This window comes from Octopus bimaculoides, chromosome 10 (genome assembly GCF_046866305.1).
Source record: "Octopus bimaculoides isolate indiv1 chromosome 10, ASM4686630v1, whole genome shotgun sequence".
NCBI lineage: Eukaryota > Metazoa > Mollusca > Cephalopoda > Octopoda > Octopodidae > Octopus > Octopus bimaculoides.
In genome coordinates, this window is record NC_142937.1 from 95431630 (window position 1) to 95454246 (window position 22617).

The 22617-nt window shown below is 37.6% G+C and overlaps 1 protein-coding gene across 20 annotated transcripts in view; it reads left to right on the top strand.

Moving 5' to 3' along the window:
* Positions 1-22617, top strand: part of LOC106877934 (histone deacetylase 4) — a 203746-nt gene that overhangs the window by 80678 nt on the left and 100451 nt on the right. For 2 of the 20 annotated variants that reach the window (XM_089359066.1, XM_089359079.1), the window contains exon 1: positions 20932-21273. The exons of 12 other annotated variants lie outside the window; for them this stretch is intronic. The gene's annotated coding sequence lies outside the window, so the exon portion shown is untranslated. Of the gene's footprint in view, positions 1-20787; positions 21274-22617 lie in introns of those variants that run through there. 6 more of the 20 variants (XM_089359074.1, XM_089359077.1, XM_089359067.1 and 3 more) reach the window with 5 other exon arrangements.

The following is a 22617-nucleotide window of genomic DNA, read 5'->3' on the forward strand; positions in this document are numbered from 1 at the left end:
CCACATTGTTTTGGGTTCAGGCTCACTGCATTACACCTTGTCTTCTACTATAACCATGGGCCAACCAAAGTCTGGTGAAATGACATGTGAGCATGCACCTGTGATAGTTGTAAATGAGCATCACTGTCTCACAAGTGGTGTCTTTTGTTTCCAATTTTCCATGAAAACCTGCCTGTCCATGGGGGGAGGGGTGAATATTACCTTACTTGGAAACAGGTGAGGGTTGGTGACAGGAAGGGCATTCAGTTGTAGAAAAACTACCTCAACAAATTCCATTTAACCCAATGCAAACTTGGAAAAGCAGATATAAAAACAGTAATGGTGACGCCTACATGTTATACACTAAACCAATGACTACGGTTTACTACAATTAATTCTGCTCAAAAGACTAGATTTGGTGATTAAATTCTGAAGTAATTAACCACGTTCACAGAATAGATCATAAAATAACAAGATTACAGTTTATTGTTGAAGGTCTTACAACTATGATAGTTGTGTATGGATAATAATATTTAAGCAATAAAACATTTTATTTACACTAAAAATACATAGTGTGTGTGTATGTATGTATGTATGTATGTATGTATATATATACATATTTATATATATATAGTTTATTTCTATTTGATCTGTTGTACTCAATGCATTGACATATCACTTGCTGTGGCCCCTTTTAGGTTTTAATTTTCTTCAGTACTCAACCTTAATTGACCTTGGCCAGGTTTACGCATCCCAACAATAATTTTATTCACTTTCAATTACTTAATGATAATTACTGAGGGTCTTGGAGGTTATCATCATTTAATGTCTGCTTATAACAGTTCTGGATTCTCAACTATAGCATCTGGAATGATACTCGACCATCATTTAATGTCTGCTTTTCCATGCTTGCATGAGTTGGACTAGGTTTATTTAGGGAGGTTTCCCAATGCTCTTCCTCTCCCACCTCTTTCCAAGCAAGATCATACTTCTCCATGGCCAGACTTGCTTTCACAGAATATTGGAAACGAATGACGGTGACATTCATTTACGACTGTCATGCAACATCAAAACAAAGAGATACAAACCCACACAAATGAGTTTCAGTTTCTCCCCTACAAACCCACTGGCAGGGCTTTGGTCAGCCTGGAGCTACAGTAGAAGACACTTGCCCAAGGTGCCACGCAGTGGGACTGAACCTGGAACCTTGTGGTTGGGAAGCAAAATTTTCACCTGCGCAGCCACATCTGTACCATGTATACATATACTATGATTGTATCTTACCGTGGACTTTTTCATCTGTTTTGAACTGGAAATATTTAGGGGGTAGGGATGCTGTAAGACCTTAAAAGAAAAAATTTAAGTATTTCTACCAAATATAAGAATAGATGATTGAAAATTCAGTTGGCAGTTATTAAAAGTGTCAGCTGTCTTAACTCTTTTAAACAGATATTTCCATTCAACATGTGTAATGACATGTAGGATTGAAGGCGACAAACAGAAGAAGAACAATTTGGTCCTAGACAGACAGATATAAACTATCTGATCTCCCTCAGTAAATTAGTCTCCTGTTGTATTTGACATTTCTGATAGTAAAAATTGTTCAGTGTTTCAAAGAGTTTGAGAGAGTTATATAGCTTTTAGTTAGGTGTATATATGTATGTATGTATATATATATATATATATATATATATATATATATATAAATAAAAAGAAGACTTCTACGCCTAAGAGTTTCTGTGAGCTTTTTGTGTTGTTTGCAAATGTAGTTGAATGGAAATGTCTGTGTGTTGTTTGTTATAGTTTATTGGACACATAAATAGATATGATTTGTGTGTGGAAGGTGTTGGGGAATGTAATGAAGCCTTTTTTTTACCCGCTTGATATAGTTTATTTTTATGTTTTAGGTCAATGCTTTAGTGTGTTTTTTATTGAATTAGTAATTCCTTTAAAATCAAGTAATTGTTCTACATGTTTAAGTAATTATTTGTTATTCATTTTAATTTGATACTCCATTTGTTCATAATTAATCTTTGAATAAATAGGAAAGTTGTTTTTTTCATTAGTATCAAATAACATCATTAATATGTTAGAACTAAAAAATTCACTCATACTTTCTACAATAATTGTCCAGGGGCTATTTTATATCTCAAATCTTCTTTGATGGACAGTTATAGAAAGGACCCAAGTAGATAAAACTCTGACTCTTCAGCCAAATGTTTTAAGTTCAATTCTTAACCCCTTCGTTATCATATTTCTGTTGAAATACATTGCTTTTGTTTGAATTAATTTTGTAAGTCATGAAGAATTTAGTAAATTTGTCATTATTAAGCTAATGTTTAAAACATAAATTAACATGAAATTAAAGAGCAAGTTTAATTTCGATAAATTTAAAACGGTTTCTACCATTGAATCAGGGGTGGTGGTCAGGCAGGTTGATATGAAAAGGGTTAAATTGTTGTTGTTAGGCTACAAACGAGTGTAAATCAATGAATGACTGTTTGGTATGATAATGTTTTAAGTATTTATTGTATTAGGTTACAAAATATGGTTTTTGAATCGTGTAGAAATTAACTTTGTACTCTCACATTCCAGCTTGATTATCAATAATAATACTGCAACGTGAAAACCCACTAAAAATAAAATATAGAGGCCACAGTGTTTGATGGATATAGTTTATATTAAGGACTGTCGTAGTTAGTTATTATGTCTACCAATTACAATACTTCACGGGTATCCTGCTTAGTTCCAATTAATAAATGGTCGTTTAACCAGTCACTCTAATTTGTTTCAATATTCATGTCAGTTGTGGTGTGTATGCATTAGTTATTGATTTCATTGATCTCTTCTATTTCTTATGGATGTACTACCCCCCCCCCCCACCATTTTTTGTGTGACTGAAGTAAAGAGTTGACTTATCTTTTATAATTACTCATGGGAAGGAAGGAGTTCTCTAGTCTTTTGCTGGCACACCTCCTCCTCCTCCACCCCTCCTCTACCTAGACTGGTGAGACCAATGGTGTTGGTTTCTCAGTTTGTAGATGGCAGAAGGGGTGGAGAAGAGAGGATATTTCTAAGGGACAGTGTTCTGGAGACAACCTGTTAGGAAAAAAATTTAATGTAATTATGGAAGGGGAGAAGATGGAGTAATGGCATGAGAAGATAACCTCCATCAGGTAGGCTTTCGTGGAGTTGGTATGTGACTCTCACTTGCATCAAATTCAAATGGAACTCTAAGAAACTGAATTTACTTAGGATCTGTGTTATTTTCTTGAAGCAAATATCTCCCTAAAAGCTTCAGTTATATCATCTCTCTTAAGTTATACAATAAGTTGACAAATAGACATTTTTTTTCTTCTTTTAATTATAAGAAATGCTTACTTAGCTAAATGTAACATTTCTTCATTTCAAATTATTTTTAAATCTATAGCAAATATGTTCTGGCATAGGAAATGGTCAAGAGAAGACTTTTATTGTTTTCCTGGATTGTTGCTGTATCTCTTTATTTCTGTTACATATTGAAGTTGTTTAGAAATTTCATTAGTTATTATCAGAAAACGATTCAGTTTGACAAAGATGCAGACTCAATAGGAAAGACCAGAATTCATTTGTACAACAGTTTTACAATATCTTAGTTGTTGAATTGTAAACAATTCAGAACCAACCGCTATTATATATTGTTGAGCCACTATGCTGCTACCGTCTGCCTAATAAACTTGTGGTAATTCAATTTTTTTTCTCTTATAGTACTTTTTAATGACAATGAAAATTTCTTCAACTTCCACTGCTTCAACTTGTAACAAGTTCCCTCCTGCCACCACTGCAAATGATTTTTCTGTTATATATTTTGACTGAACACGTTTTCTTGAAAACAACATTATTGAAATACTGGAAAAGGTTTCTTCATTGATTTTAACAGTAAAATGCTAATTAGTTGCCACTGCATTTGGTTCGTTAATACTTGTTTACATCTTTTTTTACAGAGGTATCCACTGTCATCAGTTTTGGCTGGATGCTGATTAACTTTAACTTTCCATATATTTTCTTGCTTTGTTCTTTGTTTAATAGTGTTACGTTTGGTTTCATTGATTCACAGAGAAGAGTCATTTTTTTTTTTTGTTATTGGACCATTGCTTAAATATGACTTTGGCAACAAATAATTGTCTTGCATTGAAAGATGTAGGCCATTGTGTCTTGTGCCGGCTAATTTCTTCTTTGTAGGGTGTTTCTTCTATTCGTGCTAATGTTGATTCTTGTCTGCCTTTCAATCCTGCCACTTCTTCTCACATTATGGCTGTTTACATAGATTGAAATACTTTGTAAATTGAGAAACCTTTTTATTTTTCCTTTCCTGTGTAGAAAGATACTATTTTATGAAATATCATTCTCTGTCTCGATTGTCATTTTCATTTGATACCTGAGCTGTTAGTTTATTAGTCAACATGAAAAAACACCTTACCTATCAGGTAACATTTTCAACTTGATGACATTTGATGCTGCAAAATGCTGGGATAATTTTTTATTTTGTTTGTTTTATTTCTTGGTGTTTGCATAACATAGTCATCCTGCAGCTGTGTTCAATTGATCTTTCTCATGTTTAATGTCTTCTATATTCTATGATTTCAACTAATAACTGACTCCTTCCTAAATGTATCATTTGACGTGAGGTTTACATTAAGCTCATAGTTGTAAGATTGTAAATCTACTTGTGTTAAATGAGGTTCAGTTGTTCTTTAATTACTTCATTTAACTTGTCTGCCATCTCTCTTATGACTAGTACCATTTTATTCCATAATTTCTAGTCTCAACTTGGGAAATTTAATGATATTCTGTTATTCATGTTTCCTTTCTCAATTGGAAAAAAAACAAAAAAAACTTTTGATTTTATTTTTGATATTTCCTTGCTTCAAATCTCGTCTTTTGTAAAATTGATGCCAAATTTTGCATCTGATTCTCTGCCAGTTTATATTAATTCAGTATGGGGCAATATGAAAAGAACGAACATCTCCTGTTTGTAGAGAGAATCTTTAAAACTGGAATTTTGCCAGAATTGCTGAGTCAAATCTCATTTATTTTCCAATATACCACTCACCCCTTAAAGGTGTCAAGGAATTATTATGGAAAATAATGATGATTATTCTTGCAGATTTGACTATTTCATGTCTGTTTAGTTCTCTTCCTTGAAGTAGCCTCACCATTACAAGAGTGCCTATTTAACTTCAAATAGCTGCTACTGCTGCTGTCATATATTATATTTTAGCTACAGTTCTTCTTCAGTTTATAATATACTTTATTTTATTTCTGTATATATTTATCTTTTTATTTATTTTTGTTCTCAAATTTTACAATATGTGATATCCTTTTTACTTCTGCATTAACCTTTTGACATCAAGTCTAGCTGGCACTTGTGATGATCATCACAAACTTTTTGTTTATCCAAGTAGGGAGTAAAAAAATAACAACAACAACAAAAGATACTAAAATAGTAAATCTAATGTGTTTTTTGATAGAAATCTGCTGTTTCCTTTTCTTTTAGGTTTGTGGGTAAAGTCAGGGTGCCAACTTATTTGCAGCCACTATTTCCTCATTAGCCATTCATCTGTTTAGAAAGCTCTGCATTTGTAGGCAATCCAAAATGTTTTGTGGTCATTTAGGAATTATATGAGCTAAAAGAAAAAAGAAATTATTTTACAGAAGTAATTGCTTGAAAATTACGGAGAACACCTTACAACTTACAATTTAAATTCAGTGAGCATTTCAGTTGGAAACTTAGCTAACTTGGCAGATAGATACACAGACAGATGAATAGAGAGACAGACAGAGAAGAACAAGAATAATTGCATAAGGTATAATTAGATTTTCCAAAATTTCAATTTCATTAGAATTGTTATTAGTTCTAGTTTAGTTAATGTAAATTGTTGTAAACAAATGTAGAATTTTAACTCCTGAAAATACTGTGGTATATACTTGTAAAAAGTGGATAAAATCTGCAGAAGACAATCATTATTTTGATAGAAACCAACAAACGAAACATTCTCAGTACATTGACTAATTCAAACTGATTATAGTTTATTGGTATTTGAAGAGTTTCTTTCTGGTTTTGAAGGTTATCATTTCTGCGTCATCATCATCACCATCATTTAATGTCCATTGTCCATGTTGGCATGGGCTGGAGGGTTTTGACCAGGCCTGGCAAGGTAGAAGGCTGCACCAGACTCCAGTCTAATTTGACATGGTTTCTATGGCTGGATGCCCTTCCTAATGCCAACCACTCTGAGAGTGTAATGGGTGTTTTTATGTGTCACCAGTATGGTTGCATTTTGTGTGACATCAGTATCTGCCATGACTGCAATTTTACTTGGCTTGATGGGTCTTCTTCGCAAGCATGGCATAATACCAAAGCTTTCAGTCATTTCTCATTGCCTCCATGAGGCCCAACACTTGAAAGGTGCTTTTCATGTGCCACCAGCATCGGCCACCTTGCCTCAGTGAGGCCCAATGCTTTTTATGTGCCATCAGCACAGTTGCTAGTTACATAACACCAGTAAGGGCCATGACTACAATTTCACTTGGCTTGATGGCTCTTCTCAAGTACATCACATCACAACAGGCCTTGGTGAGGCTCAAACTTCAAAGATCATGCTTCACCACTTCATCCCATGTCTTCTTGAGTCGTCTACCTCTACCACAGGTCCCCTCCACAGTTAGAGATTGACACTTCTTTACACAGCTGTCCTCTTCCATGTGCATCTCATGACCACACCGGTGCTGTTGTCTCTCTTGCACACCACACCTGAGAAATATGAAATTGTTAAAATGAATGAACGCTTTTCAATGTTGTGTATATTCTATTGATATGTGGCTGAACCCTCAGAGTTGATGCGGTGGCTGAAAAGAAACCTTAACATTAGCCTTCAGTAGTTTGACTCAATCACTGTTTTAGTGAACCTTCATTTATATATATATATATATATATATATATATATATATATATATATATATTGTTACATAATATTCATTGTATAAATGTTCATTGTTGGTCTGTTTATTGTCCATCATTATGAATTATTTACCACATAACATTTGATTATTCATAATAAATATTTATGATGGAGCTCCCCTGTCTAAAATAGATTTTTGTTAGATTTAGATTTATTATCAATGATATGTTACGTAAGCATGAATTCCTCCCAAACAATGCGTTCTGTGTGATTTGTTCTTTACAAACTAACTCACTACTGCTTCAGTTTAATTAAGACTTGAAATAATTTTTAAAACTTATTTTTGTTTTTATCTTTTATTTAAATTATTGAAATGTTAAGAATGTATGCATGTGATTTAAAACAAAACTAATTATTTTTATTTGCTTGGTTGTTTGTTTTATTTTCCTCTCTTTTTTTTATTTACTTTCTCCTAGATCACCTGATGAAATGTGATACTCAAAATTATCAAAACTGAGATATTAGTCAAAGTAATAAGTTCAATATGATTTCTCTCATCGCTCAAAGGATTTTCTTTTCTGTTTTCACTTCACCAGAAACTAGTTTTGGGAAAAGTTTAATTTGGCTGCATCAGAATAAAATTTGATGCTATTTTAATTGCAATCATTTTTTTTTTCTTTCTCTGATAAATAAACCAACGATTATTAGTGATAGTTACTCAATGCAGAAATAATTGATTCAATTCTTCCTTCATTTTGATCACTCTTGACAATCGACTAATCATTTGATATCCTTCAGAAATACTTTATAGATTTTATTTATTTATTTATTATCAGACTCTAAGCACCTTTCTTGTTGCCATTTGTCATAATTACCATTATTTCTTTACCTCTTTCAAAATTACTGTTAAATTTTTGTAATCATTTTCTGCAACATTTTCAATAAATTAGCTTTACTCTCACTTTTCTTTTACTCTCTTTCGCTAACCCTTATTTCAGTTGTGTTTAGAGACAAATCCCTTTAACCCTTTCGTTACTGTATTTATTTTGGGATGTTCTGTGTTTCTTTCAATTAATTTTAAATTTAACAAAGAATTTAGTAAAATAACTTTGTTATCATTCAGCTAGTGTTAGGAACATAAATTGTGACTAAGGTTTGGTGGACGATTTTAATTCAAAACTTACAAAAACAAGACATTTGTACTCAGTCGGTTTCAGCCAGATTGGTAACGAAAGGGTTAACACAAACTCTTTTTCTTAGTTTGTCTTTCAAATATTATTATTATTTTTTTTTTTTGTTACAATATTTTATTTTGGCAAACTGAATCATCGGAACACTTATTTGACTGAACCTAACTCACTAAGAATTGTATGTTTTTAGTCATTATTCGGCCCTTTTTTTTTGGTTATTATCTACATGGAAACTTTTGTGGGATGGAAACATGAAGGGTATCTGGCCATAGAAAATCTGCCTCCAAAAAGTCTGTTCAGTCCATGCAAGCATGGTAAATGGTTGTCAGGGTGTTGACGATGATACATGTATAAGTGTGTGTGTGTGTGTGCGTCTGTATATATATATACACACACATATGCTGAGACCCCCTTTGGTCATGACTGACCATGGGATTGCACCTAAAAAGTTACCCTCCCAGGCACAAGTCCAGGCAAGGTTGTTCATGGAAGACCAGCAGTCGCCCATGCATACCGGGCCCTCCTCTCCATACCACTGATGTTATCCAACGGAAAGGCAAAGGGGTCGATACAGCTTGGCACCTGTGACGTCGCAACTCATTTCTATAGTGAACTGGAGCAACGTGAAATAAAGTGTGTTGCTCAAGAACACAACACACAGCCCGGTCCAGGATTTGAACTCACAACCTCACGATCGTAAGCTCGACGTTCTAACCATTGAGCCACATATATTTATATAATATGTATGTGTCATGTGTGTTTATATATATATATATATATATATATATATATACACACACACACACATGTAAACAAGTCGACCTAATGTCTTGTGCATTTGTCTCCACTTCCGTCTCTATTTGTGTTGCCTTTCTCTACACAAACACACATACAAACACATGCACACACGCGCACACACACACGCACACACACACACACACGCACACACGCACACACACACACACACACACACACCTATGAAAGCATGAAGTGTTGAATACTGACACACATCCTATTTAATGTAGGTCGCAGTATACGAATATTGATTTCTGATGCTATATCAACTAAAACTAAGCTGTTGTTCTTTTCTTGGATGTTCTAACAAGTCTCTACAAATGTGTGCACTAACTGCTGGCATATGTGATGCCTCCCCCCCCCCCCCACTCTCTCGATTGCTATTCCTGTGCACATCTATTTATGTCTTCTTTAAAAAGTTATTTTCGTCTTTCGAAAATCAGCTGTTTGTTGATGTGTGTGTGGGTGCCTATATATATATATGTGTGTGTGTGTGTGCGTGAGAGAGAGAGAGAGAGAGAGAGAGAGAGAGAGAGAGAGAGAGAGAAGAGAGAGAGAGAGAGTCTGCTTGTACCAGGAGTACAATAATCTGGAAAGAATTTAATGGTATAGACATCAGCCATGAAATATAGATTTTTCCCAATGTATTTTGCTTTTGTTTTTTGCTTGCTGATTTGCCTCTAATATTCTTTTGGCATTTAATTCAGTTTTTTTTATAACTTTGTATATTTTGTTTCTTTATTCCATTGATTTTTCTATTTATTTTGTCACTTTATTGTTGTTTTAAAATCATATTTTTAATCAGTTTTTATTGTTAGCTTTAATAGCAAACACTTTGCTGATTTAGTTTCGTTCTTAATGTTTCTACATTCCATTTGTCTTTACCCATTTTCTATTTAGGTTCAGTGCATGTCTATGTGTGTGTATGTGTATATATATATATATATATATATATATATATATATATATATCTATGTGTGTGTGTGTGTGTGTAGGTACAGATGTGACTTGCATCCTAACTTGGTTCCAGGTTCAATTGCATTATGTGGCACCTTATACCTGTGTATTCTTCTTTAGTCCTGGGTCAACCAAAAGAAATATGCTGTATGCATCCAGCTGTAGAAACACTGCCAAATCAGACTGGTGCCTGGTGCAGCTTCCTGGTTTCCCAGACCCCAGTTGAACCGTCCAACCCATGCCAGTATGGAAAACGGACGGTAAACGATGATGATGATGAGTATACACACACACACACACACACACACACACACACACCAAATCATCATCACTTAGAATCTGTTTTCCATGTTGGCATCTGTTAAGTGGTTTGACTAGAGCTGGTAAGCTGGAGTTCTGCTCCTGGCACCAGGCTGTTTTGGATTGATTTGTACAGCTGGATGCCCTTCCTAACGCCAACCACTCTGAGAGTGCAATGGGTGCTTTTATGTGCCACCAGCATGACACCGGTCTCTGCCACCACTGCGATTGTGCTTGGCTTGATGGGTCCTCTTAAGCAGAGCACATTGCCAAAGGTCTTGGTCACTAGTCATTGCCTCTGTGAGGTTCAAAGTTCGAAGGTCATGCTTCACCACTTCGTCCCATGTCTTCCTGGGTCTACCTCTACCACAGGTTCCCTCCACAGTTAGAGATCGGCATTTTTTTACACAACTATCCTCATCCATATTCTTTTATTCTTTCATATGTTTCAGCCGTGGTCATGCTGGAGTACCACCTTGGTCTTTTTGATTTCCTCAGCCTGAGGTGTTTTACATCACCACTCCTGTATGTGCCTTTGGCCCAGCTGTTGGCTCATTTGATGTATAAGGGAGTTTGATTCTGCGGCCCTCATCTGCACCTCATATCGGGCTGTTGGTTCATCTGTCTTGAAGAAATCTATGGGACTCTGAACCCTAGACTTTTGCATTCCTGGTCTTTAATTTAGATGAAGTGGATGGTACAATACAATGGCAGCCAGTTCTGGCATTTGTATAACACTCAATGCTGAAGTTAGTTACTAGCCCTTCTAGAATTCCCCATATGTATATTATTGCATCTCTCTCACGCCTTCACTACAGGAAGTAAAGTTACAGTTTTCTCAGCTTATCCCTGGAGCTCATCTGCTGCACTTTTTCAATCTTTTTAATGTTGTGGTATTGGACTGCTTGAGGCTCCGCTGTTAGTTTGGCACAATGTGGTGACCATGACTGGGAGCAGTAGTCCAGGTGGCTGAGAACAAAGGTTCTCCACAGGGTCAACATAGCTTCTTGGTCTCTTGTCTTGAAGGGCATCAGTATTCATCCTGCCAGTTGTCTGCACTTTGTATACATCTATATGTGTGTGTGTGTGTGTGTGTGTGTGTGTGTGTGCATGTATATATATATATGTATGTATATATACGTATGTATGCATATATATATATATATATATATATATGCAAGTACATATACTGGCCTTTGTAGGATTTTCGAGCGAGGTCGTTGCCAGTGCCCCTGGACTGGCTCTTGTGCGGGTGGCACATAGAATACACCATTTTGAGCGTGGCCGTTGCCAGTACCGCCTGACTGGCCTTCGTGTGGGTGACACGTAAAAGCACCTACTACACTCTGAGTGGTTGGCGTTAGGAAGGGCATCCAGCTGTAGAAACTCTGCCAAATCAGATTGGAGCCTGGTGCAGCCATCTAGTTTCACCAGTCCTCAGTCAAATCGTCCAACCCATGCTAGCATGGAAAGCGGACGTTAAACGATGATGATGATGTACCTTTATGTATTATACGCTATCATTGATTTGTATATTTGTACTTGGATTAATACTGCATATGAATATACCTGTGATGTGGAGTGTTTTGATTTGATCAAGGGACCTGACCATTGAAATCTGTTCTCCATTCTTGTCTAATTATATAATTATAATTATAATTATATTCTTGGGAATAGAAATTTCCCTTATGAATTTTTTTACACACTGGCTTCTTGATAAAATTCTTGTAAAAGAGTTTTATCCCTTTTTGAATTTATATATATACATACATACATATATACATACATATATTTAGAAACCTGACCATTATACCTCCACCTTCACCCCTTAATTCCTAGCACTCTTCCTTATTATCTCACCCCCTTCCTTTCCTTCTGAAGACATTCAGTACACCCCCTCCCCTCTGTACCACCACATACTTTATCTCTCTCTGCACCTTTTCAAACCTTCCCCCCACCTCTAACTTCTCACACACATGCCTTTCTTACCTTCTTTTGTTTCTATCCCCCCTCCCCCCTTTTCCTTCTGTCTATTGATAGCTCTCCTCTCCCTCCCACCCTCCAATATCTTGACTACTGCCTAACACTCCTCTTTCTCTATTTCCCTTCCCTACCTCTCTACTCTAGCCCTTCTCCTTATCCACTCCCCAAAGTCCTTTCACCAATACATACACTCTCCCATACATACTTTCTTCCTTCAAATATTCTTATCTCTTCATTTCTCTGTCTGCTTTGCCTTACATGTATCATTCTCAAAATTCATTTCTACTACAAGATCCTTTTCAATGAACAACACATGGAATTGATATCTGCACCACTATCCATCTGAAATAAGAACATATGATTTCTTATCGGACTTTACACATCATCAACAAGAACTTTCTTTACCCATTCTACACAACACATTTCTTGGAGAACGAAACAGCAACTTTATTATATTTTATTTTCATATTTTCCTTTTATACTTTCTGCATTATATCTAATTTCTTTTATATATCTCTCCCTCTCAAGAATAATTTCTAAAAAAATGAACATCTACTAATTGCTTCTATTGAGGTTATTTTAAGTTGTCTCTGATGATGGGATATCATTTATTTCCCTGAAACAGCTGTAAGACCACATATCTATTTATAAATGTCCTAGGTATATCAGATTGCCTTGACCTTGTTATCTTATTATATTTAACATATATATATATATATATATATATGAGGAAACTTGGGATAGAAGAATGGTTAGTGAGAGCTGTGCGAGCCATGTACAGAGATGCTGCCAGTAAGGTGAGGGTTGGAAATGAGTACAGCAATGAATTCCGGGTAGAGGTAGGGGTCCACCAAGGTTCCGTCCTCAGCCCCCTCTTATTTATCATAGTCCTCCAGGCAATCACAGAGGAGTTCAAGACAGGTTGCCCCTGGGAGCTCCTCTATGCTGATGACCTTGCCCTAATTGCGGAGTCACTATCAGAACTAGAGGAGAAGTTTCAGGTGTGGAAGCAAGGTCTAGAATTGAAGGGCCTTAGAGTCAACCTAGCTAAAACCAAAATCCTAATAAGTAGGAAGGTAGATAAAACACAGACCCCTTCAGGTAGATGGCCCTGCTCAGTATGTAGAAAAGGAGTAGGTAGTAACTCTATAAGATGCACCCGGTGCAAGCTATGGACACATAAGAGGTGCAGCAACATCAAAGGCAGGTTAACTAGCAAGTTAGTTTTTGTTTGTGGCAGATGTTCAGGTGCAATAAAGACTGTAAACAAACAGGAAACAACTTCTATCTCATTCCAGGGTGAAAAACTAGAGGTAGTCGATAGCTTCCGCTATCTGGGCGACCAAGTTAGTAGTGGGGGTGGGTGCGCTGAAAGTGTAGCTGCTAGAATAAGAATAGCCTGGGCAAAGTTTAGTGAGCTCTTACCCCTGCTGGCGACAAAGGGACTCTCACTCATAGTAAAAGGCAGACTGTATGACGCATGCGTACGAACAACCATGCTACATGGCAGTGAAACATGGGCTGTAACTGCTGAGGACATACGTAAGCTCACAAGGAATGAAGCCAGTGTGCTCCGTTGGATGTGTAATGTCAATGTGAATACCCGTCAGAGTGTAAGTATCCTGAGAGAAAAGCTGAACATTAGAAGCATCAGTTGTGGCGTGCAAGAGAGACGATTGCGCTGGTATGGACATGTGGTGAGAATGGATGAGGATAGCTGCGTGAAAAAGTGCCACACCCTAACAGTTGAGGGAACCCGTGGAAGAGGTAGGCCCAGGAAGACCTGGGCTGAGGTGGTGAGGCAAGACCTTCGTACATTGGGCCTCACCGAGGCGATGACTACTGACCGAGACCTTTGGAAATGTGCTGTGCGTGAGAAGACCCGGCAAGCCAAGTAAGATCGTTGCCAGTGCCCCTTGACTGGTTCTTGTGCGGGTGGCACATGAGATGCACCATTTTGAGCGTGGCCGTTGCCAGTACCGCCTGACTGGCTCCCGTAGGATTTTCGAGCGAGATCGTTGCCAGTGCCCCTGGACTGGCTTGTGCGGGTGGCACATAAAAGATACCATTTCGAGCGTGGCCGTTTTCGTGCGGGTGACACGTAAAAGCACCCACTACACTCTGAGTGGTTGGCGTTAGGAAGGGCATCCAGCTGTAGAAACTCTGCCAAATCAGACTGGAGCCTGGTGTTGCCATCCGGTTTCACCAGTCCTCAGTCAAATCGTCCAACCCATGCTAGCATGGAAAGCGGACGTTAAACGATGATGATGATGATGATGATATATATATATAATGTATGTATGTATGCACATATATATATATATATATATATATACATGAACTGCAAAAGTAGAAATCTAATCTACTGCATCAAATGCCCCAATTGTGAAGAACTGTACGTTGGCCAGACAGGTAATGCACTATAGGAACGCTCACGGGTACATCGACAACAGATTAAAAACCCAGAAGTCCGCCAAATACCACTGAGTAACCATCTGGCAACATGTGGTCGTCAAACTTTTATTATATTTCCATTCCATAAACTTTACAACCGGAATGAAATTGAGAGAAAATGCAAAGAAAAGGACTTTATTAAGAAATTCAAACCCACTCTTAACAAACAATGATTAAATTTATCTTACTTGGGGTTTAAAAATCTTATCCCTATAACTAAAACACAAAAAATCTCTCAAATATCATCATTTCTAAAAATAGATTTGGCATCATTTCTAAGAACAGCCAAACACCTACTGGGGTTTAAAAATCTTATCCATACAACCAAAACACAAAACAATTTCTCAAATGTCATCATTTCTAAAAATAGATTTGACATCAATTCTGAAAATAGCCAAACACCTACTGCTGCTGTCCAAAGGAATTGGTATAAAAGACAGAAAACCAGCCAGCCTATTACAGTCTGTTAAAGTCTGTCATACCGGCCATGATGAAATACTACAAAGTATAGAAAATATGAAATACCACAAGGTATAGAAAATATTCGAATTTATATATTTAATCCTTTATATTGAACACTCAATATTTCATCTATTCAATAAGACATCATCATCATCGTTTAACGTCCGCTTTCCATGCTAGCATGGGTTGGACGATTTGACTGAGGACTGGTGAAACCGGATGGCAACACCAGGCTCCAGTCTGATTTGGCAGAGTTTCTACAGCTGGATGCCCTTCCTAACGCCAACCACTCAGAGAGTGTAGTGGGTGCTTTTACGTGTCACCCGCACGAAAACGGCCACGCTCGAAATGGTGTCTTTTATGTGCCACCCGCACAAGCCAGTCCAGGGGCACTGGCAACGATCTCGCTCGAAAATCCTACAGGAGCCAGTCAGGCGGTACTGGCAACGGCCACGCTCAAAATGGTGCATCTCATGTGCCACCCGCACAAGAACCAGTCCAGGGGCACTGGCAACGATCTTACTTGGCTTGCCGGGTCTTCTCACGCACAGCCCATTTCCAAAGGTCTCGGTCCGTAGTCATCGCCTCGGTGAGGCCCAATGTACGAAGGTCTTGCCTCACCACCTCAGCCCAGGTCTTCCTGGGCCTACCTCTTCCACGGGTTCCCTCAACTGTTAGGGTGTGGCACTTTTTCACGCAGCTATCCATATATTCAATAAGACATTCAATACTTTATTTCATAGTACCATCCATTTTTATTTTATATTATATATTGCATATTCCATATTCTATATCCCACATTGGTTCTGCAGGAATATAAATAAAACATAAAAAACAGACAGTGTTGGAACTCTTTTAAACAAAATAATATATTCCTCTATACACAATCATACAACCCCCCCTTTCTTTTGTATTTATTTTTACTCGCATATATATATACATATATATGCATATATATATATATATAATCATCGTTTAACGTCCGCTTTCCATGCTGGCATGGGTTGGACGGTTTGACAGGACTGGCTCAATCTGGTCTGGCAAAGTTTCTACAGCTGGATGCCCTTCCTAACACCAACCACTTTCTCATCTATCAAATCCACCCAGAAGGCTTTGGTTACCCTGGGGCTATATTAGGTGGCATGCTGTGGAACTGAAACCAAGAGCACATACTTGGGTAGTGAACCTCTTAGCTACACAGCCATTCCTTCAACTATGGCTTGTGTGATTTCCATCTTTCATTTTGCTCAGTTGACATAGTTCAGTCTTAATTTACATATTCAGATTTGTCTTAATATCACTGAACTTCCAGTTGTGATGTGGTCTATTGTTTTAACAGATTGATTATATGGCTGTACCACTGTTTGCTTTGAATAGCTTAGGTCTTATATCTAGATTGTAGTCATAATGTTGATTTTGTAAAAATCTCTCGCTCACAATTGAAAGCTACACTTACCATTTCATAGACTTCTACTGTTTCAGGCCTTTTGTAAAATTGGCTGTGAAAGTGTTTGTGAACTCGCCATGTCAGTCGCCTTCTTTGCCTGTACTTTGTAGAATTTGGCAGCAGTGAGTATCTTGCTTTCTGCCAAGATTACACTCACCTCCCACTCAGTGTTTATTCACAAAAAACTTCTATCTCTCTCAAGACATCTTTGTCTCTTGTGGCTCTGCTAAAGATTATACTTATTACTGAAGCAGGCTAAGTCCTAAACGTGTCTGGAGTTGTCACCATCCTGCCAAGATCACACTCACCCATCCGCCCTCCTCTGCATTGCTCACATTCCACTTTTGATTGAAATCTAAGGGTTATCTCCCCTATCTTTCCTTACAAGACTTGGTCATTTAACTGATTATTATTTCTCTTCACTATGGTTGCACATTTAATTAATTAAAACTGATTGGTTCACTACATTAAGAATGTTAGCACCAACTCTGTCATGTTAAGTCTGTTGAGTGTTCTAACTGGAATGAAAATGGCTATTTGTAATTCCCTGCCACTTTCTAAATAGTCTTTGACGGAAGAAATACGGTAACAGTGAATCCTCTTACAAGAGTGACATTAAAGTCATCACTGAATTAAATGAGTGATTGAGTTAAATGATTTATGATATTGAAGGCAATTATATTCTGCTTGTGTTCTATATCTATATCAAAGACAGTGCGTTACTCTTGTGTAACAGACAGCATCATCATCATCATCATCATCAATGTCTGCGTTCCATGCTGGCATGGGTTGGACGGTTTGACTAGAAGGCTGCACCAGGCTCCAACCCGATATACAGTTGTTTTCCATTTTCTTTTTTAACTCAGACTCTCTGTAAGCTGCTTTTTGTGGCATTGCTTTCCCGTCTTCGTTCAGAATCACATTTAACTTTGCTCTTGCAGTTTTCCAACATTTCTGTATGTTTAATAGAAAAGAAATCTCTCTTTGATAATAACTCCTTCCAGACATTCTTTCTGGATAGATCTATGTCCTTCTGGGCATATAGTGATCAATGTGTTTTGTTTATCTCTTCTCGAAATAATTTTCAGATTCACCCAGAAAGTTTTGTTTTATCCAAAGAATTTCATTTTATTTTATACTTTCATTTTCATTTATTTATTTATTGCTCAATTATTTCAGCTATTTCCCACAAGTCTGCATCTTTGCTTTACTCTTGCCAGTTTCATTTCTAATCTTCAAAGCTCAAATTACTTTGTAGACTTGGCAGTGTTAACGGGCCTTTTCTCATTAACCCTATCGTTTTCCCAACTTTTGGTTTGGTGTTGCTCATTTTTTTACATTAGTGGTGGTGGTGGGATATTTGAAATCAGTGAGAGTTGGCGGCAGGAAGGGCTTCTAGATGTAGAAAACTACTGCTTCATTGAATTTTTCCCAATGCACTTTAAAATGATGACAAAGATGATGCTGTGTCTGCTGTGTCTTTGGGCCCCTGTATGTTTACTGCCAATAAGTATGGGTTCTGACTCAATATATGCTTTCTGATCCTTCCTGATTTGACTTTGGTTGCAATGTCAGCCAGACGGTGCCCAGTCCCTCAATCCTTCATATCTTCCAATTGTTTGTCATTTCAGAGTTTATAGAACTGCTGTCATTTATAACTTGCTTTCATTATGATCTTGTTGCATTTTTGGCTCATTGTTTTGATAGTTGTGTTATTTAGAAATTGTTTGCATCAATATTTCGATGCTGATAATGCTGCTACTATAAGCAACTTAACTGTAACTACCATGCACTTAAATAATATCTCCTACCCCCTTATTTCACACTGTGATTTTGCTAGTCTGCAATCCATGAACAGGTGGTCTCCCAACTTAGCCGTTTGTCATTTTGCTTCTATGCCAGTAATTTGATAACACACTGCAACAGAAATTGGCCTTGTGCCTTGTCAAAAGAAACTATTATTATTTTTATTATTATTATTATTACTACCCTTTCTCACTATCTGTCTCACTATAACCTTTTCATCACTACCTCCTCCAATGCCTCCTCCCCTCTTAAAAGTTTTTGTCTTACATGTACTTGGTGACCCTGTCAATGCAGGTGCCACTTAAAAGCACCCAGTCCACACTGTAAAGCAGTTTGTGTTTGGAAGGGCATCCAGCTGTAAAAACCTTGCCAAAACTGACCTCGCCTGTGCTTGTGCCACATAAAAAGCACAAAGTCCACTCTGCTGAGTGCAGCTGTAAAAATCCTGCCAAAACAGTCATAGTTTGGTGCAGGTTTCGGCCTGGCCAGCTCTTGTGGTGTTGTCCCACCCATGCTAGCATAGAACACGGATGTTAAATGATGATGATGATGATTGATGAAATAAGTTCTGGCACTGGGTTTGACGTACTCAACTAGTGCCCTTCCCCATATTTCAGGCCTTGTGTCTATAATTAGAAACAGTTATTATTATTATTATTAAGGTGATAAGCTGGCAAATTCATTAGCCAGATGAATGCTTAGTGGCCTATCAGCCATCTTTATGTAAATTCAAATTCTGCTGAGGTTGACTTTGCCTTTTATGTTTCCAAGGTTAATAAAGTAAGTACCAGTCAAGTACTGGGGTTGATCTAATCAATTCCCCCCCCTGCCCCAGGCACTGCTGGCTCTGTGCCAAAATTTGAAACCATTATTATTTAGTGGTTAGTAGAATTGGTAGAGTATCTAACAAAATCTTTTATCATTCTATCCCCTCCATATTTTGAGTTCAAATCCTGCCAGTGATGTCTTCGATTTTCATCCTTCCAAGTATTGATGAAGGAAAACCCAATCGACCCCTTGGTGTACACTTACTGAACTGTCCCTTCCTACCCTAAGAATCACTATTAATATAAAGAGTAGAATGGTACCTGGCTGTATTGGGTAAAAGTGGTTAACAAAATACCTTGTGGTGTTTAGTCACATCCTGCCTGATTCAACTCTTGTTTTTTCATGCTTCTGGGATTGATGAAATAAGGTCTGACTATGTCTCTTCCTCACGACACACCATTGTGAGCTGGGCAGAGTCTTTTGCTGAGCTGGACTTTAAAATGCTTAGCGACCTTTCCTCTGGCCTTTTATGTTCTGAGTTGAAATGCTGCCAGGGTAACTTTTTTGGTTTGGTAAAATTAAGTAACAGTTGAGTAACGGGGTCAGTGTGACTTACCCCTCCCCTCAAAACTGCTGGCTTTCTGCCAAAATTAGAGAGAATTATTATTAAGTATATCACTGATAACAAGTATTTATTATGAGTCTTCCTTTGATCATCCTGCCATTGAATAGTGTGTGTGTGTGTGTGTGTGTGTGTGTGTGTTCTTTATTTTTCACCTCTGAACATATGCTTAGCTAGAGTAGCTAACGAACAAAGTCTTCTAATTGATACTCCTTTGCTACAGTGTTTTATTTGTCTCATCCAGGAAGTCTATCTTTAGAGGCAGCTTTCCATAACTGTTCCCCCCCCCCCCCCCCCCCGAGTAGATCTGCTTAGTAAGTCAGACAATCTAAGCTGGCTGGCATATGGAAGCCTTTCTGTGGAAATAAAAATGAATCCTTGTGGTGATTTCTTTTCTTTTATTGATTTACACGTAATTCTTTGTTTCTTTTTCGTTGTGTCTATTTGTGGCAACTCAACCGTTGCTATATTCTGAAGGAGTTACTTTTGGTACATGTGTGTATGTGTGTGTGTTCTACAGGAGAGAGAAGATTATATAAATGTCAGTGTGAATGGTGTGTGTGTGTGTGTGTGTGTGTGTGTGTGTGTGTGTGTGTGTGTGTGTGTGTGTGTATGTAGTTGATGGTTGTTGAATGTACATGGTATATGTAAACTGCACATTGATGAGCACGCGTGTGTGTGTGTGTGTTGAGGGTTAGGGTTAGGGATAGGGTTAGGGTTAGGGTTAGGGTTAGGGTTAGGGTTATGTTATTTAACAGGGCATGATGGAGTGTTTGAAAGCATATGTATCAAGTAGAATGTGTGTGTGTGTGTGTGTGTGTGTGTGTGTAGAGGCAAGAATGTGTGTCTGGATGGTTGTACAGAGCTCTTCTGTATCCGTGTTTCTGTTCGTGTGTTAGTAGCAGGGAGGGAATGAGTGTTTATTCCATTTCTTCTGTTTCCTTCCCTCTTAGTCTGCTACATTCCACCATTTCACACACACACACACACACACACACACACAGCTCTTAACCAACATGTGCAGTAACCAGTCTATTTCGATCTGACCAGAAATAGAATCATCTGGCTAAATCGAGATGCTCCATACACATTCTAGCGTTTGTGTTATGCATTAAATTTCCTATTTACTATAGTAACCTTTCCCTGCTATCTTTTTTCTTCTTCTTCTTTGCTCTTTCTATCTTGTATTCTCTCTCTCTCTCTCTCTCTCTCTCTCTCTCTCCACACACACACAAGATTAATTTTCTTTCTCTGCCTATCTTACATTTTTTTTCTCTCTTTCTTTTTCATGTTTCAACTTAATTCTTCTTCTCTTTCTCTTTCCTGCTCCCCTCCCCTCATTCTTTATATGTTGCTATTTATAGACACTTATATGTCACAATAGACAATGATCTCATCCTTCATGGCACATAATATTTCTTCAAGCCACCCTTTTAATCTCTCTGGTTTGATCTAAAGGAAGGAGTCGCTACCACCACCACCAACAACAACAACAACAACATCATCATCATTTCAAGTAGCAACTGCAACAACATCAATTTTATACACATTTTTCCTGCTACTGCAGAGGTTAGATAATCTCTTTTTCTTTGTGTGCTTTTATTTCAGATTCTGTCATCACCAATAATTCTATCCCTTTTGGGTTACACCAGAAGAACTTTTTAACATCTTTAACCAATCCCTGTTCCTTACTTTGAACTCCCAACTCCAATTCTTCATGTGCAGACTTAACCACAAGTTAATCTCAGCCTACCTTTAACAAAATTTACTTGTAGTTTGTCCGACCATTACATCTAAACTCCGATGCATTCATTGATTGTCTTTAATCTTATATAAAGAACGGGGCTATCTTCTGTTGCACCTATTATCAGATACTCTACCAATAGCTTTACTTTCTTATCTTTCTGAACATTTCTTCATTCTTAGTCGATGCCACTTAGCTTAGACTAATATATTGGCCAGGGAAGCTCTTTTGCTCGCCTTACCTTATCATAACGAATTGTACTGTTTGTTATTCAGCTTCATAGGCGCCACCTCTTCACCTATTCAACATGCAAGGTATTAGTCCACAAGAGAATGTCCCCTTTTTTTTTTTTAATGATAGCAAAGTATTTAAAAGGAGCTGATGATAAAATTCTTGCAAACAACACAAAATTGAAGGTTAGCAAATAATGTATTGGTTGCTTCATCATAGTCTTAACTTACTTAAACCTATCCTGCACTCTCTTTTTCCATTACTCTCTCTCTCTCTCTCTCTCTCTCTCCCTCCCTCTCTCTCCCCCTCTCTCTCCCTCCCTCTCTCTCCCCCTCTCTCTCCCTCCCTCTCTCTCCCCCTCTCTCCCCTCCCTCTCGCCCTCTCCCCCTCTCTCCCTCCCCCTCTCTCCCTCCCCCTCTCCCCTTCTCTCACTTCCCTCTCTTGTATATACATGTATGTAAAGTCATAATTATACATACATCCTTACACATATATACACACATGAAGGGCTTCACTCAGTTTCCATCTACCAAATCCATTCACAAGGTTTTGGTCAGTTGAAGGCTATAGTAGAAGACATTTGTGCAAGGTGCCACGCAGTGGGACTGAACCCAAAACACTACAGCTGGGAAGCACAGTTCTTAACCATGCATGGAAATATTGGATAGAATTATTCTTGAAAATTAGTGGTGGGCTATCTTCTATGGTTGATGGTTGTGATATGGTCGTGCCTAATGAAAATAGATTTTCAGATTCTTATGAATTTTATTTCATTGACATTGTAACATGTCAGACGTCACAAACTCTGTTATTTCTTCTAATTCCTGTTCTGAAAATTGTTTTGTGAATCCTAGAATAGTAATATGAGGTAAAACCATGACAGTCATACCTGTTTAACACGTGTGTGCAAATCTCGCTGACAAAATTGCTAATAGAAT